Consider the following 18,625-nt stretch of genomic DNA (forward strand, 5'->3'; position numbering starts at 1 on the left):
TCCTATGGAGGAGTGCCAAAGACGTTAAAAGACGTTTTTTTTTTTAAACAGAGGTGAAACTAACCATTTTCTATTGTTGATTACTGAAAAACGGAATAAGGTAGAAACAAACTTTTTTTCTGATGAAAGATGAGAGTCCAATCTTTCATTTGGTAGTATGTGTGTTTCCATAGTCCAAACACATAATTTTCTGTGGACCTTGAAAGATCAGTCAAAATGCTTAAATCGGCTGGCACTGGCGACATCCCGTTTCTGAAAACGTCTGGCAGTCAAAGAGTTAACAATTTTATTTTTTTTATGTACATTAAGCCTTTTGCCATTTTGACCATTTTGGGTGCGCTGTCTTCCATACATATGTAACATATGAATGTGGCTTATAGTCAATGGTGGCAATAGTAGGCACTTGCACACACTTGGGATATGATACAAAAGCAATAAAGAAATGAACAGTTAATTAACAGCTCATTTATCTCCTTTGTTGTTGTCGAGGTACATTATTCCAACTGATACATTCAATGTGTCATGGGATTTGCAGTATCCTGTGACATTAATTTCAAGTCAAGAACCCAATTAGAGCATTCATTCAAAGACAAACAAGTGTTTGGGAAATTTACATTAATAATAAGAGAGAAACAATTTTTGGCACACATTATCTTCTCACCTCATGATGAGGTCATCTTTTATCTTTTATACAGACTGCGTAATCCTCAAATTCGTCCTTCTGACGGACATATTTCAGGCGAGGCTGTCATCTTCACCGGAGTAGCTTTTATGATCTCAGCATCCCCTCATTTACAAACCATGAAAGATTTTCAAAGATGTCATAAAACATGATCATATAGAACCAGATCTGTGTCAAATATATTAGCTGACAACTTTCAACAGTCTTAGATCATATTTAAATTTGCAGGCGGGGTTCTTTTTCGTGGCGCAAACACAACTGCTGATCATGCTGCTCATGATCAGCAGGCTCCGCTAAATCTAGTCGACACATGTCCAGGAGGCAGTCTGAGAAAAGACTCTGGGAGGCGTTTGTCCTAGATGAGGATATGCATTTTTAAATAACGGGTTGCATGTGATGGTGACATGTTTAGGCTTGAAATAATTTGTTAAAATGTTGGACACACCGAGCAACGCCACTAGACCCAACTTAACGTAAAAAAAAACTTGACTGCTCATGCAAATTGCATCGGAAGCTGATTTACTACTAACTGGGCACATCCAAGATTGAGTCCACCAAACTACCTCAAAATTGCAACAGAAAATGCAAATCGATTGATTTCGCACATGCGTTATATAATTCATCAAACCTGAAAGAAATTTTGCAGGCTGATTTTCTATCTTTAAAGCTGCCCAATGCAGAAAACTGAATTTCAAATCGCTACTGCCACATGTGGCCGAAAAATAAAACTGCACACTCCCTTCTCACACACACAATGTGCACACGACATCACATCTGCAGACAGAGGGCAGGAAATTCGAACCTGAATCCAGTCTGAAAACTATTGGCCAGAGGCTTGCAGGAGTACAAATTGTCAACAGCTATGGTGGTAATCTGCTAATTAGAAGATGCTTGCGTCATAAAATGATCAAATAAAAAGGCTCATATAAAGATATTTTTGGGCAAATTGCTACATAGGGCACATCTGAAAGGCAGGTGCAAACCAGCATCCAAGATGGTGGTAAGCAAAAAGGGACGTTTCTATCATATATGTAGTTTCTTTGCCTCTTCCACTTCCACTTCTAATGCCATCACTTCAAACGTCATTGTGTGCTACCAAATTTTTCACAGTCTGCTTGGGTCAATGTACACTACATTAATATGTCTGTAAAAAAAAAAAAAAAAAAACGGTGATTTGCAACGCGCAAATTTAGAGCAAGAAAACTGTGCAGGGGTGGGCAAACTCGGTCCCAGAGGGCCGGAGTCCTGCAGGTTTCCCTTCTCCAACACAGCTGATACATGATCATGCAAGCTCTGCATAAGTCGGATAACCATCCTGTTGATTGGAATCAGCTTGTGTTGGAAGAGGGAAACCTCCAGGACCGAGTTTGCCCACCCCTGTGGATTAAGGCTTCTTAACTGATTAAAGTGTATCCTCATCAAACAGGTAAAACAGATCATGTCATTAGATTGGAAACTGCTACCCAACAGTTGAGATAATTATACTCTGAGGAGACGAAATGTTTGGTCAACTCGGGTTCTCAATGCTACTCAGTGGATTAGTAATAAACTCTAGCATGATTAATTTGATATTAATATGTCTGCCTTCGTTCATAATACAAATTACCTTAGCACACACACACATACTGTACATGTGATGTATATGTCCTTTACTGTTGCTTTACTGATGATTGAAAAAGAAGAATTTAACAGAGCTTTCTGCAAATTGCATTAAAAAAAAAAAGATGAACAATCTGGAGAGTGTTAATATGCCTGACACTGTTTTTTAGTTTATGGATCATTGTGCGTTGGTGTGGATATTAGTAGATTTTTGTGCTGGCCATGATAGCATTGGATAATGTGATATGCAGCATTGCAGTGGTGAAGATAGAAAAAGGTTTCAGTTCAAGTTGTATTAATAAATGATCAGCTTTTAGACAGACAGCACAGAAGGGAGAAAAGTATGCTGCTGGGATTGGAATGTCAGGGTAATGAATCGCTCTGCTGAGAGTTAAACCCAAGAACGAGATGACTGTTTGAGTCCCTGAGGGTTTCTCTGGGTTGCAGGAGCAAGTAACCTGTCCTTGTAAAGAGACGCTTAAGGCTCTTTCCCCCTCTTCCTCAAAGTTAAGTGTCGGTGATAGGACCAGACATGTAAGATCTAGCAACATGGGCACATTAAAGCACAGTAATTGTGTCATTGTGCAGAAAAATGCAACATTTTATGTTTTAACCTGTTGGCACATATCGTAGCGGACTTACAGTATTTGTTTGGGATGGTTGATATATATGTTTTTTTATTATTCCCCAACTCAATGCAGTTTAAGGAAGTGCTCCTTTAGTTTTGCTAGATAAGTAGCTAGTTGAGCTAGTTGTGCTGGACTAGAATTGCTCAACTTAGCATTGCAAATCATGCAGTTAGGACGCTGACTCCCACCACTCAACACAACTATATATACAGAGCATTAAAAAAAAAAAAAACTGTTTTTAAAAAAATGGAACTTGGGAGCAGCATATACAATAAAAAAACATCAGAGGCACCAGAATTGAACCCTGTGGAACACCATACGTTCCTTTATACACGTGAATTCATATTGCACATATTCATCCGACTACTTTCTTTTTACGCTCGACATAGGGAGCAGCATATATAATAAAAAAAACATCAGAGGCACCAGAATTGAACCCTGTGGAACACCATACGTTCCTTTATACACGTGAATTCATATTACACATATTCATCCGACTACTTTCTTTTTACGCTCGACATAGGGAGCAGCATATACAAAAAAAAAAACATCAGAGGCACCAGAATTGAACCCTGTGGAACACCATACGTTCCTTTATACACGTGAATTCATATTGCACATATTCATCCGACCACATTCTTTTTTACGCTTGACATACTATGAAGGGATTAAAATAATCAAATAAATCACACGATAAACCATCACAACTGTCAAAAGTTGAGGACTGAGCGCACCAAATCCCTTGCATCACACTAGGCCACTGTTGAAGAAAATGATATTTTTCTTCCGCGTGTTCGTTTTCTTTCGGGTAGTGAGAATGTTGGTTATCCGAATGCAGGCTGGAGATCGATGAACAGTCACTTCGAAGCTTTTATTTCTACAGAATATTTCGGGCACAAGTGAGTTCCAGACAATGGCTGCAGCCTCTCACAAATGCGAAGATTTCAGAGGACTTACAACATTCTTATACTATCTTGAAGGGCGGTACCACAAAGCCCCCAGCAAACAGCCCACCCGGAGTTCACCGGACATGAGATCCTTTAAAGACATCATACTAACACATTGACTTCAACCACAGACAAATGGTCTATTGTTGTGGAAATAGAGGAGGTCGTCCAGACATACTGGCAGAAATCGCGACAACACTCACAAAGACACATCCACAGATAAAAGTTCTACTGAGGAAATAAGGAAATTAAAACAGTTCTGACTAAATCTGGGCAGAAGACCCTCTTCACCACCAAGGCCAAGGAATCTAGCGTGATCACCTGCAGCCAATGATGGCCAAGCTGGGTGTATCTGCATGAATCATTTGAGTCCGCTGTTTGTCTTGACCTCCGCCGAACCACTGAGACTGACTCACCGACCTCCTAGGGTACAATTGAACCTTGGTTAAGAACCACTTCGGATAGAGATGACATCATCAGTGACTTGATACATAACTAATGATCATATTCAAACCCCGCAACTTGTGTTTTATTCCCGTTATTTTGTCTGTTTGTCAATAGCAGAACATGTGAAGGCATTCATTTTGAGCCTGTAAAACGACAAAACTGCATTTGAGCAAGTCTGCCCATCTAATCGGACTTTTACACATGTCTTTTATTTCAAGTAAATTTATTGTGCGTGAGCGTGCACTATTCTGTATGTTGAAACGGGACAGCTTTTCTACGCCTCGGCTAGATATTCATCACAATGCACTTAAACTTTAATGGTTCCAGCTGAAAGAGCATTAGCGTACATGTGACACTTTAATGATCTCCAACATTAAAAAGCATCAGTAGGGTGCCAGGACCACTGGAATGCAAGAGGCAGACTATCTGTGAGAGTATAACTATAACCACCTGATCTCATGATATAATCAGCAGTCGGTTTTCTGGTCTGAAGTTGCGCCTGCAGCCATGACACCAAAATATAGTCACTTGCCGGCGTCTCTTCCACTCGCAGCCTGTGCTTTTTTTCTGATTTCATTTCCCATTGACCCAAATGAGTCCCAGCTGCGGCTTGATCTTGTTTCTAATGGAAACGCATTAAATGTAGCCATGAAACCAAAGATCAGCAATGAGATTGTGTGTGCGGAATTGACACATAATTGACTGAATATAAAAGGGAAAGCCAGGCAATATATTCTCACTTTGTATTGTGTAGCAGTGTGGAATTGCAAGTGAGATGGACTCAGTCTGACAAAACAAGATACTGCTCGGGGAGTGTGCAGTGGGAAGTTGTGAACAACAATCTGGCGCAAGCGCGAGACTTCTGTTTCTTTCATTTTTGAGAAGTTCCGCATCGAAATCCGAAATGATTCTAATTTACGTAGAACGGCTGAAAAAGTCGAGTAGAATAAAGTTGCGTTTTTCACTATGTATTATACAGTATTTCACTTCGTATTAGTTTTTGCATTAGTTTGCATTTTATGTCTCTTGAAATAAACAAGCGAACAAAAACAAAAGTCAGCAACCTTCGAGTGGTTTGGAATTTGAAACAGTTTTCCTGTAATTCCTGGGGGCGGCATGGCTCAGCGGTAGAGTTGTCATCACCCATTCGGGAAGCTGTTGGTTCGATCCTCTCTACTGGTGACCACGTCGAAGTGTCCTTGAGCAAGACACTGAACCCCAATTTGCTCCCGTATCGCGTAAAGTGCTTTGGGCACCATATGGTGTGTCGATAAAGCGCTAATAAAAAGCAGTCCTTTTACCATTTACCAACAGAACAAACACATTGAATAAATGAAAATAAAATACATCATATAAAGTAGCGATGTTGTATATTGAACTCATTCACTGCCAGCACAGTTAAGACGTCTATAACCGTCAATGGCAGTGAATGAGTTAATGTATTAATGTGTGCACATTACTAGAACGTGTGTTTTTCTTGGCTTGCTCAAACCAACCAATCGGAGGACAGAAAATTCTTGATATGTTGCAATTGTGACAAATTTGATATTAGGCTAAATAAACAAATTGGATAAAGAATCAGTGCCATTGCTAATGTAATTATTAGATCGGCCAACACTACTGATTCCACAATCCGTGGCCAGATTATGTTGATTATGGAGAGCTAAAAAAAAAAAAATTATATATATATATATATATATATATGTGTGTGTGTGTGTGTGTGTGTAGGCAGAAGCTGCAGCTAAATAAACTGTTGTCCTCTCTTTCCGGTTGTAAGACGGAGCTAACAATTGGAGGCGGAAATCTGATTGGTGAAAATACAATCTAACAACCAAATACAATTATTTCACTTGATAGTATTTTCATGTACTTGTGATGGCTGGATGGACGGACGGGCTTGCAGTGTTTTTCTTAGATGGTAAATGGTACTTCATTTATATAGCGCTTTTCCACCTTACAAGGCCCTCAAAGCGCTTCACATTCAACTACTCATCACCTACTTGATGACGCAGCATCAGGAGCAACTGGGGGGGGTTAACATCTTGGACAAGGATACTTGTGAGCCGACCACTCTTTTTTTATTTTATTTTTTTTATTTTTTTTTTCCTGGAGAGCTCAGTATTGTTTATTCGGTAATTTTACCAATTTGACATGTCATCATCATTGCTCTCTCTTTAAAAATGTTTTTATTTTTTTTTATGTGGGTGAGAATGTGAGTGTGTATTCATTAGTTCACCTAAAACCTATTTAAAAAAAATCCCATACCGTTCACCTAAACCGAACACTTCCAGCCAGAGTCGTGAGGCCGTCAGGAGACCCGAGGAAGGACCAAAGGAAAGCTGACCACTCTACCACTGAGCCACACCACTACCATGATCTAGAAGTGCGGTCCATTGAGATTTACTAAGGTCTCAGAATGAAATTTTGAACGGCAACTTTTGGTCCACTTATGGATTCAGCTTTTGAGGCTCCGCTTTGCTGTTCATATGACGTCTGACCGATACTTGCAGGACATTAGTGGCAACTGGCATTCTAGCAACTACAGCTACTAAGTGATATACGGCAGCCAGTTCTTCCAAGGCCAGTCGACACTTTTACAATGCTCAGGGCAACCTCTCGGGCCGTGTGCCGCCACATGTCAAATGGTGGGGCTGCTTTGCATACGGGCTGATAGTGCAGGCCGTCGTAATTCAGTAGCGAAGTAATGTCTATTCAGCACGAAACAGGAGCGTGTTGTCAGAATCCCAGAATGGATGTTGGGGCATGTACAAGTGATATCTATCCTGATGAAAAGAGAACGCCTGGTGATTTATTACAAAGGAAACACAGGAGAAAATGCTCAAGCTGGGCGCTTTTCCCTTCACTTAGATTTTCGATTTGAATTAAATGAGGTGTGCATGTCGGCAGGCAGAGGTACGGTGGGGTTTGGGGGTAGGGGGGGTTATGAGATAGCGTTGTAGGAGAAGGGAAATACCTCATCCTCCCATTCAGAGTGTTGTTTTCAGCAACTTTGAAATGGAGGTGGAAAATGCTGATAGAATGTATTACACTAGACTGCAAAATAAAATAAATAACTTTAGGTGAACGGTTTGGGATTTTTTAATAGGTTTTAGGTGAACTAATGAATACACTCACACGCACGCACACATGCACATACACATTCTCACCCACATACAAAAAAAAAAAGAGAGCAATGATGATGACATGTCAAATCGGTAAAATTACCGAATGAACAATACTGAGCTCTCCAGAAGGAAAAAAAAAAAAAGGCTAAAAACGCATTTAAAGCAACAAAAAGTTTATCTTGGCTCTCACACCTAAACTAAAAAAAAATAAAAAAAATAAGAAATAAATTATAAATAAATAAAAAAGCACTTGGTCAGATATTGGGCATTTTGGCCCCCTTTTCGGCCATCCCTGGTTAGCGCTATCTTGCAAGTGCAGTGATTGACGAGGGGTGTGACCTTGACAGGGCCAGGACAGGCCTGGCCAAGGGCATAATGCAGCCATTCAATTGTGTCTGGAAGATAAACAAGGCAAGAAATGTCATTTATAGTATAGATAGATGTTGTCAGCCTTGCTACCAGGAAGCACACTTAAAAATCCATCACATTATTGAACCCCCAACAGGCAGGCGTATAAATTAGGTTTGCACATGAGCATGATACACAAGTCAAGTCATGCCGGGCTGAAGAGGGACGCACACAGGACGCTTGAGTTGACAATATCCATAGTAAATACCTGATTCTCAGTCACATCAAGGTCAGGTGTGTTTTTTCTTGTCTGACCGTGGATTTTCAAATATGTGGAATTTAAGTCTCCATTGAAATAAATATGTACATGCAATGCAAAGTTTGTAATGATCTCCTATGATTTAAAATGTCACATCCTTTGCGTATTTGAAGGAGAACCCGCTTGACCAAGCTGTCGCGCTGCCGTTTGAGTCCAGCGCTTTCATTCGCTGCGTGGGTTCATGTTGTTTTTCAAACATTTCTGCTGCTTGTTTTAGATATTCTTGTTCTATTTTTTTTTTTTTTTTTTTACCGTGTTTGTCACTTTGACTCGACTTGTGTTTGTCACGTCGTCTTTTATTTTATTTTTCCGAGGTGATGAGGCGTTCAAAGGTTCTTTAATCTCAACCTGTATGACGTGGCTGTCCGTTCTTTTGGTGGATCATCATTTTGTGTACAAATGGCTTTATAGTAGAGAAAAAAAAAAGAGATTGACATCGATAAAGACAAATAGGATTTGTGTCACACATGATGATAATCTTTGGTCTGTAGTCGGAATATAAATGTATGGTAATTAGGTAACACCTAATGACCAGTTTGTTTACATCAATTGTGTTTCTAATTGTTCCTCTCATAAGTGTTTGCAGCCGTTTTGACTTGACTGAATTATACATTAAAGCAAAATGAGGTCATCCAAGTACTTTAACTAGAATGTTTGTCGAAACAAGAGCCAGCAACACTAATTACTTGCACGTACCAGAGTTAGTTTGATGGTCACATTTGAATAAATTAATAAACATGTTTATGATTCCTACCATAATTGTAAACATTGTGGTGGATTCACACCTGCTGCCTTTACTACAGTGTTAAAAAAGGCTTCGGCAGAATGTGGTGTGAGGAATTGTAAATGGGATTTACTGCAGGTTGCATGCAAGGTTACTCAGGAGATTAGTTTAGCAACATGGCGTCAGCTAAAAGAACCGACGATGGCTGTCCTTCGCCACTTTGTCCCTATAACCCCCCCCCCCCCCCCCTCAAGATTATACATGACCGTCAATTGAAGTTATGACTTATCTTGTTTGTTGAAGATAGGGCTGCGTTAAAAAGAAAAAAAGAATAATCAATATCGAATCGATTTTCCTTTTCGGCCTAATAGCAATTATTATTATTATTATTTTAATATCTCTTTTTCTTATAAATGCCTCAGATTATTTATTAATTGAAATTTACTGCTCCCAAATATTTTCTTACATTTATAAAAGACCTGTTTTATTGTACTTTAAGATAATTCCGAATGTTTTTTAAATTATATTTACAATGATTGAATAAGAATTATAAAAAAAAAATTCTATCTCACCCTTGCTAAAATTATTATAACACGTTACTACCATTATAATAATAATTTAACCAGTTACTCCTTATGCAAAATGTAATTTGGAATTGGAGTTTTTATCATGTCCTTGATAGTTAAGAAGAATTGATGTTTCATAATTAATCAATATTGGATTGAATTGAAGTGAATCGAATTGCAAAAAAATCGAAATCGAATCGATCTGAACTCCTGTGAATCAAAATCAAATCAATTGAGGAAATTGGATTAGTTGAAGACCTTCCACCGTTATTCCAAAGTGCACACAGCGGTTTGATTAAATCAGTATAACATTGTACTCTGTAGTGCACTGCAAGCCACGACCACAAAAAAAACATATTAAATTGATAACTCTTGAAATGAAAATAGAGCCAACATATATGAGTTATGTATTTTCGTTACATTGCCGAAGTACTGACGTACTAACTAAATCCATTTTTTTAATCACCCGTCAGCCAATTGAGGTGCTTTATTAAAGCTTCTTGCAGGATGGTGATTTATGAGTTGGAAAGTCCCCGGGTAATATGTGCGGTGTTTCATAACTCAATGACAAAATCAGTGTATGCAAATACTAGGGAATGTTCATATTATGTAGCTTTTTAGTGCAAACTCTTAAGTAGGTTTCATTCATCAGCGCTGAGCTTTGTGACAGGAAAGGACGATAAGATGAGGCCACCTTTACTTATCCTCTGTCTTTGTGACTCGTGGTGATGTACTGCCTCTGCTCTCTTGCTTTACCTCATCATTTTCTTTTGCCTTCTGTTCTGGCTCTTTCTGCTCCTTGTGTCAGAGCTGCTTTAATGATTTCCCTTTATTCACCAGCATTGCTTTAGCAAAACTGGCTGCAGCAGTATGCAGCATCTTCACTGCTGTCCAACACTACGCTGCACTGCACCCGCAGTAGTAGAAAAGTTCTGACTGGACAAAAAAAACGGGCAATGTGAATTCACATGTATAATGGAACGTATGGTGTTCCACAGGGTTCAGTTCTGGGGCCTCTGCTGTTTTCATTGTTCCGTCTTAAGAAGACAGAGGTGGTTCTTTTTCAAGGGAACTTATGGTATTCCACAGGGTTCAATTCTGGGGCCTCTGCTGTTTTCATTGTTCCGTCTTAAGAAAACAGAGGTGGTTGTTTTTCAAGGGAACGTATGGTATTCCACAGGGTTCAATTCTGGGGCCTCTACTGTTTTCATTGTTCCATCCATCTTAAGAAAACAGAGGTGGTTGTTTTTCAAGGGAACGTATGGTATTCCACAGGGTTCAATTCTGGGGCCTCTACTGTTTTCATTGTTCCATTTTAAGAAAACAGAGGTGGTTGTTTTTCAAGAGTTGAGTTGAGTGATGGAAGTCAGCGTCCTAAATTGCATGCTTTGTAATGCCAAGTTTAGCAATTCTAGTACATCACAGCTAGCTCATAAGTGAAAGTACCACTGATTGTCACACCCCACCTAAGTGGGGCGAAATCCATTCTCCGCATTTGACCCGTCCCGTGAGAGAGCGGTGAGCAGCAGCAGGGGCCGCGCTTGGCGAATTAGTCGGTGATCTAACCCCCCAATTCCACCCCTTAATGCCGAGTGACAAGCAGGGAGGCAAATGGGTCCCATTTTTACAGTCTTTGGTACGACCCGGCTGGGGATTGAACCCACGACCTCCCTGTCTCAGGGTTGACACTCAACGACTACGCTACTGAGCTGGTATCTCACAAAAGTAAAGGAATACTTTCTTAAGCTGCGTGGAGTCGGGGAATACAAAATGCTTTATCCATTCACGGTGAAGAGAGCCAGATTTGATGAAAAAGCTACTCTCTCTTTTCATTTTGTTCAACATTAAACCCTGTAAATATGTCTTGAATTAAAAAAAAATCACATTTTATTCTTCAATAAAGAAGGGTTTGGTGAATGATGGAGTTCAGTACCTCTAACAAGGTTTAGAACCACTGCTCTGACATCAAGTATTGCGCTGTGTTGCATTAGACCTTAAAAGTGCATGATGACAAAAAAATTATAATAATAAATAAATAAATCTCCATATTTACCTCCAGTGTAAATATTTACATGTAGCGTGAAAACATTGCGAGCGGGACATGACAGTGATACAATTCTGTGGTTGTTATACTGCCTTTTCTGAGCCACCATCAAGTTATATATTAATCAAGTTAAAAGCACGAAGACTCTTATTTTAATATTTTATCACCACGTGTGACTCCGTAGTGATGTTAAACAGGCTCTTTTTTTTTTAGTCATTTACAGTTCATGCTGGCAAGCACTGGGCAATAAGAACAGTTCCATATGCATCAAATATGGACAATTATTTTAAGTAATGTACTGTAAAAATTACAGTCATGTAAATACAGGATCTCCTTTTTTTTTTCTTTTTTTTCCCCTGGAGAGCTCAGTATTGTTCATTCGGTAATTTTACCGATTTGACATGTCATCATCATTGCTCTCTTTTTTTTTTTATACTTTTTTTTAAAAATAATTTTAATTTTTAATTTTTTTTATTTTGTATGTGGGTACAGGATCTAAGCAAAATCACAAAGTGTTCATGGCACTCGACTGCACATCTGCTGAAATCGATGTGACGCGTACGTACATATTACATGTAAAAAATTTCCACTTTCATACATTTTCTTCCCAGGACCGACATGTAGGTTAAGTCAGGTGTAAATTTGCCGGTGGGCGTGCAATGTTGTCAGTATATATGTTGGTCTTGTGTTAAAATGGTGACCTGGCCAAGGTGAACTCTTTGCATGATGACGGAAGAGGATAAAAACATTTTTTTTTTGCAAAAGTCAAAACGAAGTATCTAAGGAAGCAAATTTGATTTACTTTCACAGCAAAATCGCCAGTGCTTGATTAACACTGAGAGTGTTAACTCAACCACTAGAAAAGTGTTTATATGTGTCTGCATCAATGAGTGTAAATCTGACACTAAAAGTGTTACTGTTTTTTTTTTTTATCTACACTTGTAAACACTGAGTAGTATTGAAAGTACTCTACACTAGTGTTAGTGTTAAAGATTTAATTCTGCCAAACTACACTCTGGTGTTTAAACATTTATGAGTGTATTGCACTATTTTCAGTGTTAAGAATTTACCTCAAACTACACTTTACTTCACTTATTTCGCATTTTTCCTCCTTACAAGCATTTTGTATTTTGACTACTGCGGACACGGCATCAGGAGCAATTGGCGCTTCAGTATCTTGCTCAGGGATACTTTGACATCAACAACACTCGCCTGGGATCGAACCCACACTCTCAGGGGTTGAGAAACGACTGTAGCACGCACACACACACACACACACACGCACATACACGTACTCACCCACATACAAAAAAAAAAGGTGTATGTATATATATATATATATATATATATATATATATATATGTGTGTGTATGTATATATATGTATATATATTTAAAAAAAAAAAATGAGAAAAAAAAACTTTTTTTTTTAAATTAGTTTTTTTTTATAAAGGAGAGCAATGATGATGTCAAATCGAATGAACAATACTGAGCTCTAAAAAAAAAAGAAAAAAAAAAGGGAAACGACTGTAGCTTTTGAAGAGGAAGGGTCCAAGTACAGAGCCCTGTAGCACACCTTGAACGAGAAAAACTCTCTCTTATGGATAGCAAACGGATGGATGGATCACTTTATTATAGTTAAGTTGTATAAGATCCATGTTCAGTTGAGGCAATAAAAATGATCTGGCTTAATTTGTACTTGAATGGGAAACAAAATATGTGTTCTGTGTTGAAGGACGGTTACACAATACACCAAATTGTGGTACAAGAGAAGCTGTTGATTTCAAATGTCGTCTTTGCTGAATCACAGCTTTCAACTGTGCGAGCTAAGATTGCTTTCCTGCCATTCTTTTTTTTTTCCGCTTCTCTCTGCTGAGGCAGAAATAATTGATGCGAAACACTGTATTCAACGTGGGGGAAGAATTTGGCGCAGCATCTTGTTTTACTCGTTCGATCCTTGAGGAAAGGGTTCCATGAGTGCGGTCGCCATTGAAAACAAAAGCAAATACACACTCGACTGGATAAATCATGCTTCTCTTGCAACACTGTAGGGAAAATGCTGCACAGTTGCTATGGAGCCCTCTGTTGCTAGGCAATAGGTTTATTTTCTGAGTTTTTTCTTTCTTTCTTTTTTTTTTTATAAGAGGCAGAGTGGTGTTTTCTTTGCTGTCCAGCAAATTTGTTTTTTAGTAGGCTTTAAACAAAGAAGCCAAATATGTAGAATGGCACTACAGTATTCTCATTTTGAAATGCAGTGAATTAAAATAAAGCCTACTCGTTGCATATTCAAACGAGCACGCATTTGCATAAAATGTGAGTGACATGCTGGACTAACTAGGAAAGCGATGACGATGTTTTCCATTGGAGGCTCTTAAAATATTGTAGAGAAATTAGAAGTGTGTTTTTTCATGAAATAGCCTTTTAAAGAGCAGGTAAAAGTAAGAATGGGAACAATATTAATTGTTGCCCCCTTGTGGTTGTATTTTCATATGTGACTGATCATAAAGCAAAACCGTGTTTTTCGGTTTTTCTTTTTGATGATTTGCAGTGATTTTTTAAATTTATTTTTTGGTTTACCTTTCAGACAGTAGTACATTTAAAATTCATCTACAAGTGGCACGACACACTACTCTTTGATAGTCCTGAATGTCTAATCAAAAAGAAAATAAATGATAACAGCAGGGTGGTTTCACTACATGCTTTTGGTTCGCCAGCTCTCCTTTTTTTTTTTTTTTGCATGAGCACAAACATTTTCTCTTTCATGACGTCTGTAGTGTGATGAAGGATTCACACCAACCTGTGCTCCTTTCTCATTCAAACACTCCCTGGCAGACGAGCGCTGGACTCCCTTGACAACTGATAAAGCCTGTAATTATCCAAATGGCAGACTTATCGTGCTACATGAGGCCTGAATAAACACTGTTAACCTGAACAAACACCCCGCCTTGATGCGTCCACTAAAGTCCAATGCGATGAGATGCCATTCTCCGATCTCGCCGTCTAATGATGCTTTATATTCAGCAATGGATCACACAGATAATATTTCAAAATAAAATAAAAATCATATTTTAAAACATTTTTTTTTATTATTATTTTTTTTTAATAAAAAAAAAAAAGGAGAGCAATGATGATATCAAATCGAATGAACAATACTGAGCTTTCCTGAAAAAAAAAAAGGAAAAAATAAAAAATAAATTACCGCCTCCCACGGTATATATATATATATATATCGTCTGATTTCTCATTATTTATAGTTTTCACACAATTTAACGTTAAATATCAACTTTTTGCCATTCATTTTCAATGGGATTGAAATTGAACTTTTTTTTAAATACCATTTTCCACGCCCACTTTTCATAAATACAACTGATCATCACTACCAGGTGTTTGATGCTGTTTGTTGGTGCAGTTGGTAAAGTGCATTGTCCAGTAAGTAAGTAAGACCAGGAAGTTGCAGGTTCGAATCTCACCAGTGCAAATATATCCATTGCCGTTAAGTGATATACGTGTATACCTACTGAATATCATATCAGGAAATGGTTTAGCAACTCATCTTAAAATCACAATAAAAAGTTAAGATTGAAGAAGGTAAAACTTTGAAGAAGATAGTAGGAAATTTGTTATGACTAGACAATGATCCAGGTCAATTCCGTATTGACATTGAAACTTGAGCAACACGACGTGTGGCTCAGGTTTCTACGAAACAAATTACAGCCGTCATCATAGAGAAAGTAGCTACCTACCCATGATAAATTTTATTTTGAAATGGCTTGGTCAGAACCAACAAAAAGCCAAAAAAATGGTCACAATAACGCCTAGGGGCTAATTGTAGTGACTAAGACTATGACTTACTGTTGTGTTTATCATTAATGATCAATTGTATCATAGATGCTTTGGCCGCTATCGCCAGTCCATAATGAAAGCATCTAGTGTTTAGCTGGGTGCGGGCCAAATGAGCAACACTCACTATTTGACAGACTAACGGGAACCACATTAGCAACTATCGACAACTCGTGACAGCACTTATCACAATTGGGCTGACGTTGCATGCGTGGGCACTTTTTATGTCTTTTTGCATACACTGGAGATTTATTTAGAATTGTGCAGCGCTTACAGATAGAGTATTTTAGAATTGTGAAAATACGAGAGTGGAAACTAAATTTGCCACCATTGAAGGGCACCAGGTGATGGAAAATGGCATTGGTGTAAGCAGAAAATGGAACTGATTGCAATGGAACAATAGTAAAGCGCCAAAGTGGTGTACACATCTCTATCCTGGCTGCTCACAGCAATGTAGCTAACAATAATTCAGCAATAAAAAAAGAGAGCAACGGAACGTATGCAGCGGGGTGCAAATGCCGGCAGATTCAGATTTTTATGCATGATTTTCATTCACTGTATGGGGAGAGATTCGTCTCTAAATTATTCACGCAAATACACCAGATGACCTCCACAGACATCTGTGGTGGATGTCAGATGAATTTCATTCATAAATATGTGAACCTTCGGAATCATTATTATTATTATGTTATTGTGATTTTTATTCTCCACACTTTTTTGCCGTGAAACAACTTCCAATTTACATCATTCAAATTTCAACTTGCTTCAAAAATTCCCGCCTCCCTGCCTGTTAGCGAGAGCCACCGCATCGTGATAACTTACATTGATGTTTCTGCATTTGGCAATTTATTATTATATTATATTATTAGTATGGGATTTTTTTTAATAGGCTTTAGGTGAACTGATGAATACACACGCTCGCACGCACGCACACACACACACACATACACATACTCACCCACATACAAAAAATTATATATATATATATATATATATATATATATATATGTATAAAAAAATGAAAACATTTTTTTTATTATTATTGTTATTTAAAAAAAAAAGGAGAGCAATGATGATGTCAAATCGAATGAACAATACTGAGCTTTCCTGAAAAAAAAAATGAAAAAAAATAAATAAATTCCCGCCTCCCGCGGTATATATATATATCGTCTGATTTCACATTATTTATAGTTTTCACACAATTTAACGTTAAATATCAACTTTTTTCGCCATTCATTTTAAATGGGATTGACATTGAACTTTATTTAAGTACCGTTTTCCACGCCCACTTTCCATAAATACAACTGATCATCACTGCCAGGTGTTTGATACTGCTTGGTGGTGCAAGTGCATTGTCCAGTAACCAGGAGGTTGCAGGTTCGAATCTCACCAGTGCAAATATATCCATTGCCGTTATGCTAAGTGATATACGTGTACACCTACTGAATATCATATCAGAAAATGGTTTAGCAACTCATCTCAAAATCACAATAAAAAGTTAAGATTGAAGAAGGTAAAACTTTGGAGAAGATAGTAGAATAGAAGATAGATAATTTGTTATGACTAGACAATGATTCAGGTCAATTCCGTATTGACATTGAAACTTGAGCCACACGACGTGTGGCTCAGGTTTCTACGAAACAAATTACAGCCGTCATCATAGAGAAAGTAGCTACCTACCCATGATCCATTTTATATTGAAATCAATTTGATAATGACCACATGGCTTTAAATTGATCACTTGTGGTTGAGGGCCATTATGGTGATTACAATGTCAAAGTAACAAACGAAGCTAACGTCATTGTTACCCAATCAAAGTGATTGATTATGAATAATTGTACAATTGACTTAAGATGCAGAGAACAGCCTGTTTGATTAAGCCTGTAAACAACACAGGCATGTCCATTTAAAGTAGTGGTTCATAACCTGGGTTCGATTGAACTCCAGGGGGTTCGGTTAGTCGGTTCGGTTCGGAGGAGGTCAAGACACGCACCCGACTCAAATGATTCATGATGATACGCCCCACTTGGCCCTCATTGACTGCAGGTGATCACGCTACAACGCTTGGCCTGTCTGTGCTGCAGGGAATTTGGGTGCGCTCAGTAGTCAACTTGTGACTGATGAGATGGTCCGTCGTGTGCTTTCTTTATTGTTGGAATCCCTTCACACTACAGTTACTATGTCAAGCAAAAAAAAAAAAAAAAAAAGTAGTCAGAACTTATGGTATGCCCCAGGGTTCAATTCTGGGGCCTCTGCTATTTTCATTGTTTCTGCTTTTAAAGTGCTCTATAAATATTAAAAAAAATATATAAATAATAAATATATATTATAAAACATATAATATAAAATATATAAGTATATAAATCTGAAATTCCATCCTATTTTGTTTTCAATTACAGAAGGGTTCAGTGAATGTACAGTTCAGCACCTCAAACAAGGTTAAGAGCACTGCTGTAGACGTAAACGTTCAATTATTTCCCTGTCTCTCTATTGTAGTTATATCTCTTACAGCATTTTGCTAGATGTAAGAGCAGATTGTCTGCATTCATATCCTAACAAAGCCAAAAAAACGTCCTCATCACGTCGTTTATTCACAAAAACTGTACTTTTGGTGCTTGTATTTGATAACACTGTTGTTCCAAATAAGCCATCGTGCGAGCCACAAGTGAAGCTCTAGCAGATTTGTTTTTGAAAAAGCTGTTCTAACAAAGCGAGAGCGGCATCAAAATATGCAGAGAGCGAGACGTTGCTTTCTCGCTTCCTCTTCATCTAGCGAATAAATGTACTTTGGCATCTCTGGGGAAAACTGTTACTGGTTGCTTTTTCAAAGCGCGATGGAAAATGGCCCTACTTTCCCCTCCCGTTTTTTTTTTTTTCCTTTTTTCTTCTAGCTTTGCAAAGAGATGGGTCAAGGAATATGACAAATCTTCAGGGCATTTAGAAATGGGAAGACGAGGGCCGCCGGAGAAAGTAGGATTATAGGACATGAGACAACATGTCTTGTGTGATTATCACCGAATTTTTCGACAAGCGCTAATTAAAATCAAAATGAAGGGACCCCTCTGATATATCTTGGGACCAAGTTATTTATATTCGGTTCAACTGAAGCCTGTATTTTAAGCTGTTTTTTATTTTGACAGATAAACAGATAGGAAAATAGTTTGTTTTTCTCTTCTTGTCATACATAACCTTGTGAAATGAAGAAGAAAGGTTCATCTAAATGATGATGATAAGACAGAAGCATCTAGTTCACAGTCAGCTACTGTTGATTGTTCCCAAGTTTGTTACATGCTCAGTGCAAATAGGTTCTCCGTGTAAACCAAGTTGTCTGAATATTTAAGAGGGCTTCAGTGTTT

At 38.1% G+C, this 18,625-nt stretch overlaps 1 protein-coding gene across 4 annotated transcripts in view; it reads left to right on the top strand.

Annotated features, from left to right (window-relative positions):
* The window catches only part of gabrb4 (gamma-aminobutyric acid type A receptor subunit beta4), a 103,571-nt gene that overhangs the window by 58,067 nt on the left and 26,879 nt on the right, over nucleotides 1-18,625 (top strand). The window lies entirely within an intron of this gene.

The sequence above is a fragment of the Vanacampus margaritifer genome, chromosome 16 (assembly GCF_051991255.1).
Source record: "Vanacampus margaritifer isolate UIUO_Vmar chromosome 16, RoL_Vmar_1.0, whole genome shotgun sequence".
Classification (NCBI taxonomy): Eukaryota; Metazoa; Chordata; class Actinopteri; order Syngnathiformes; family Syngnathidae; genus Vanacampus; species Vanacampus margaritifer.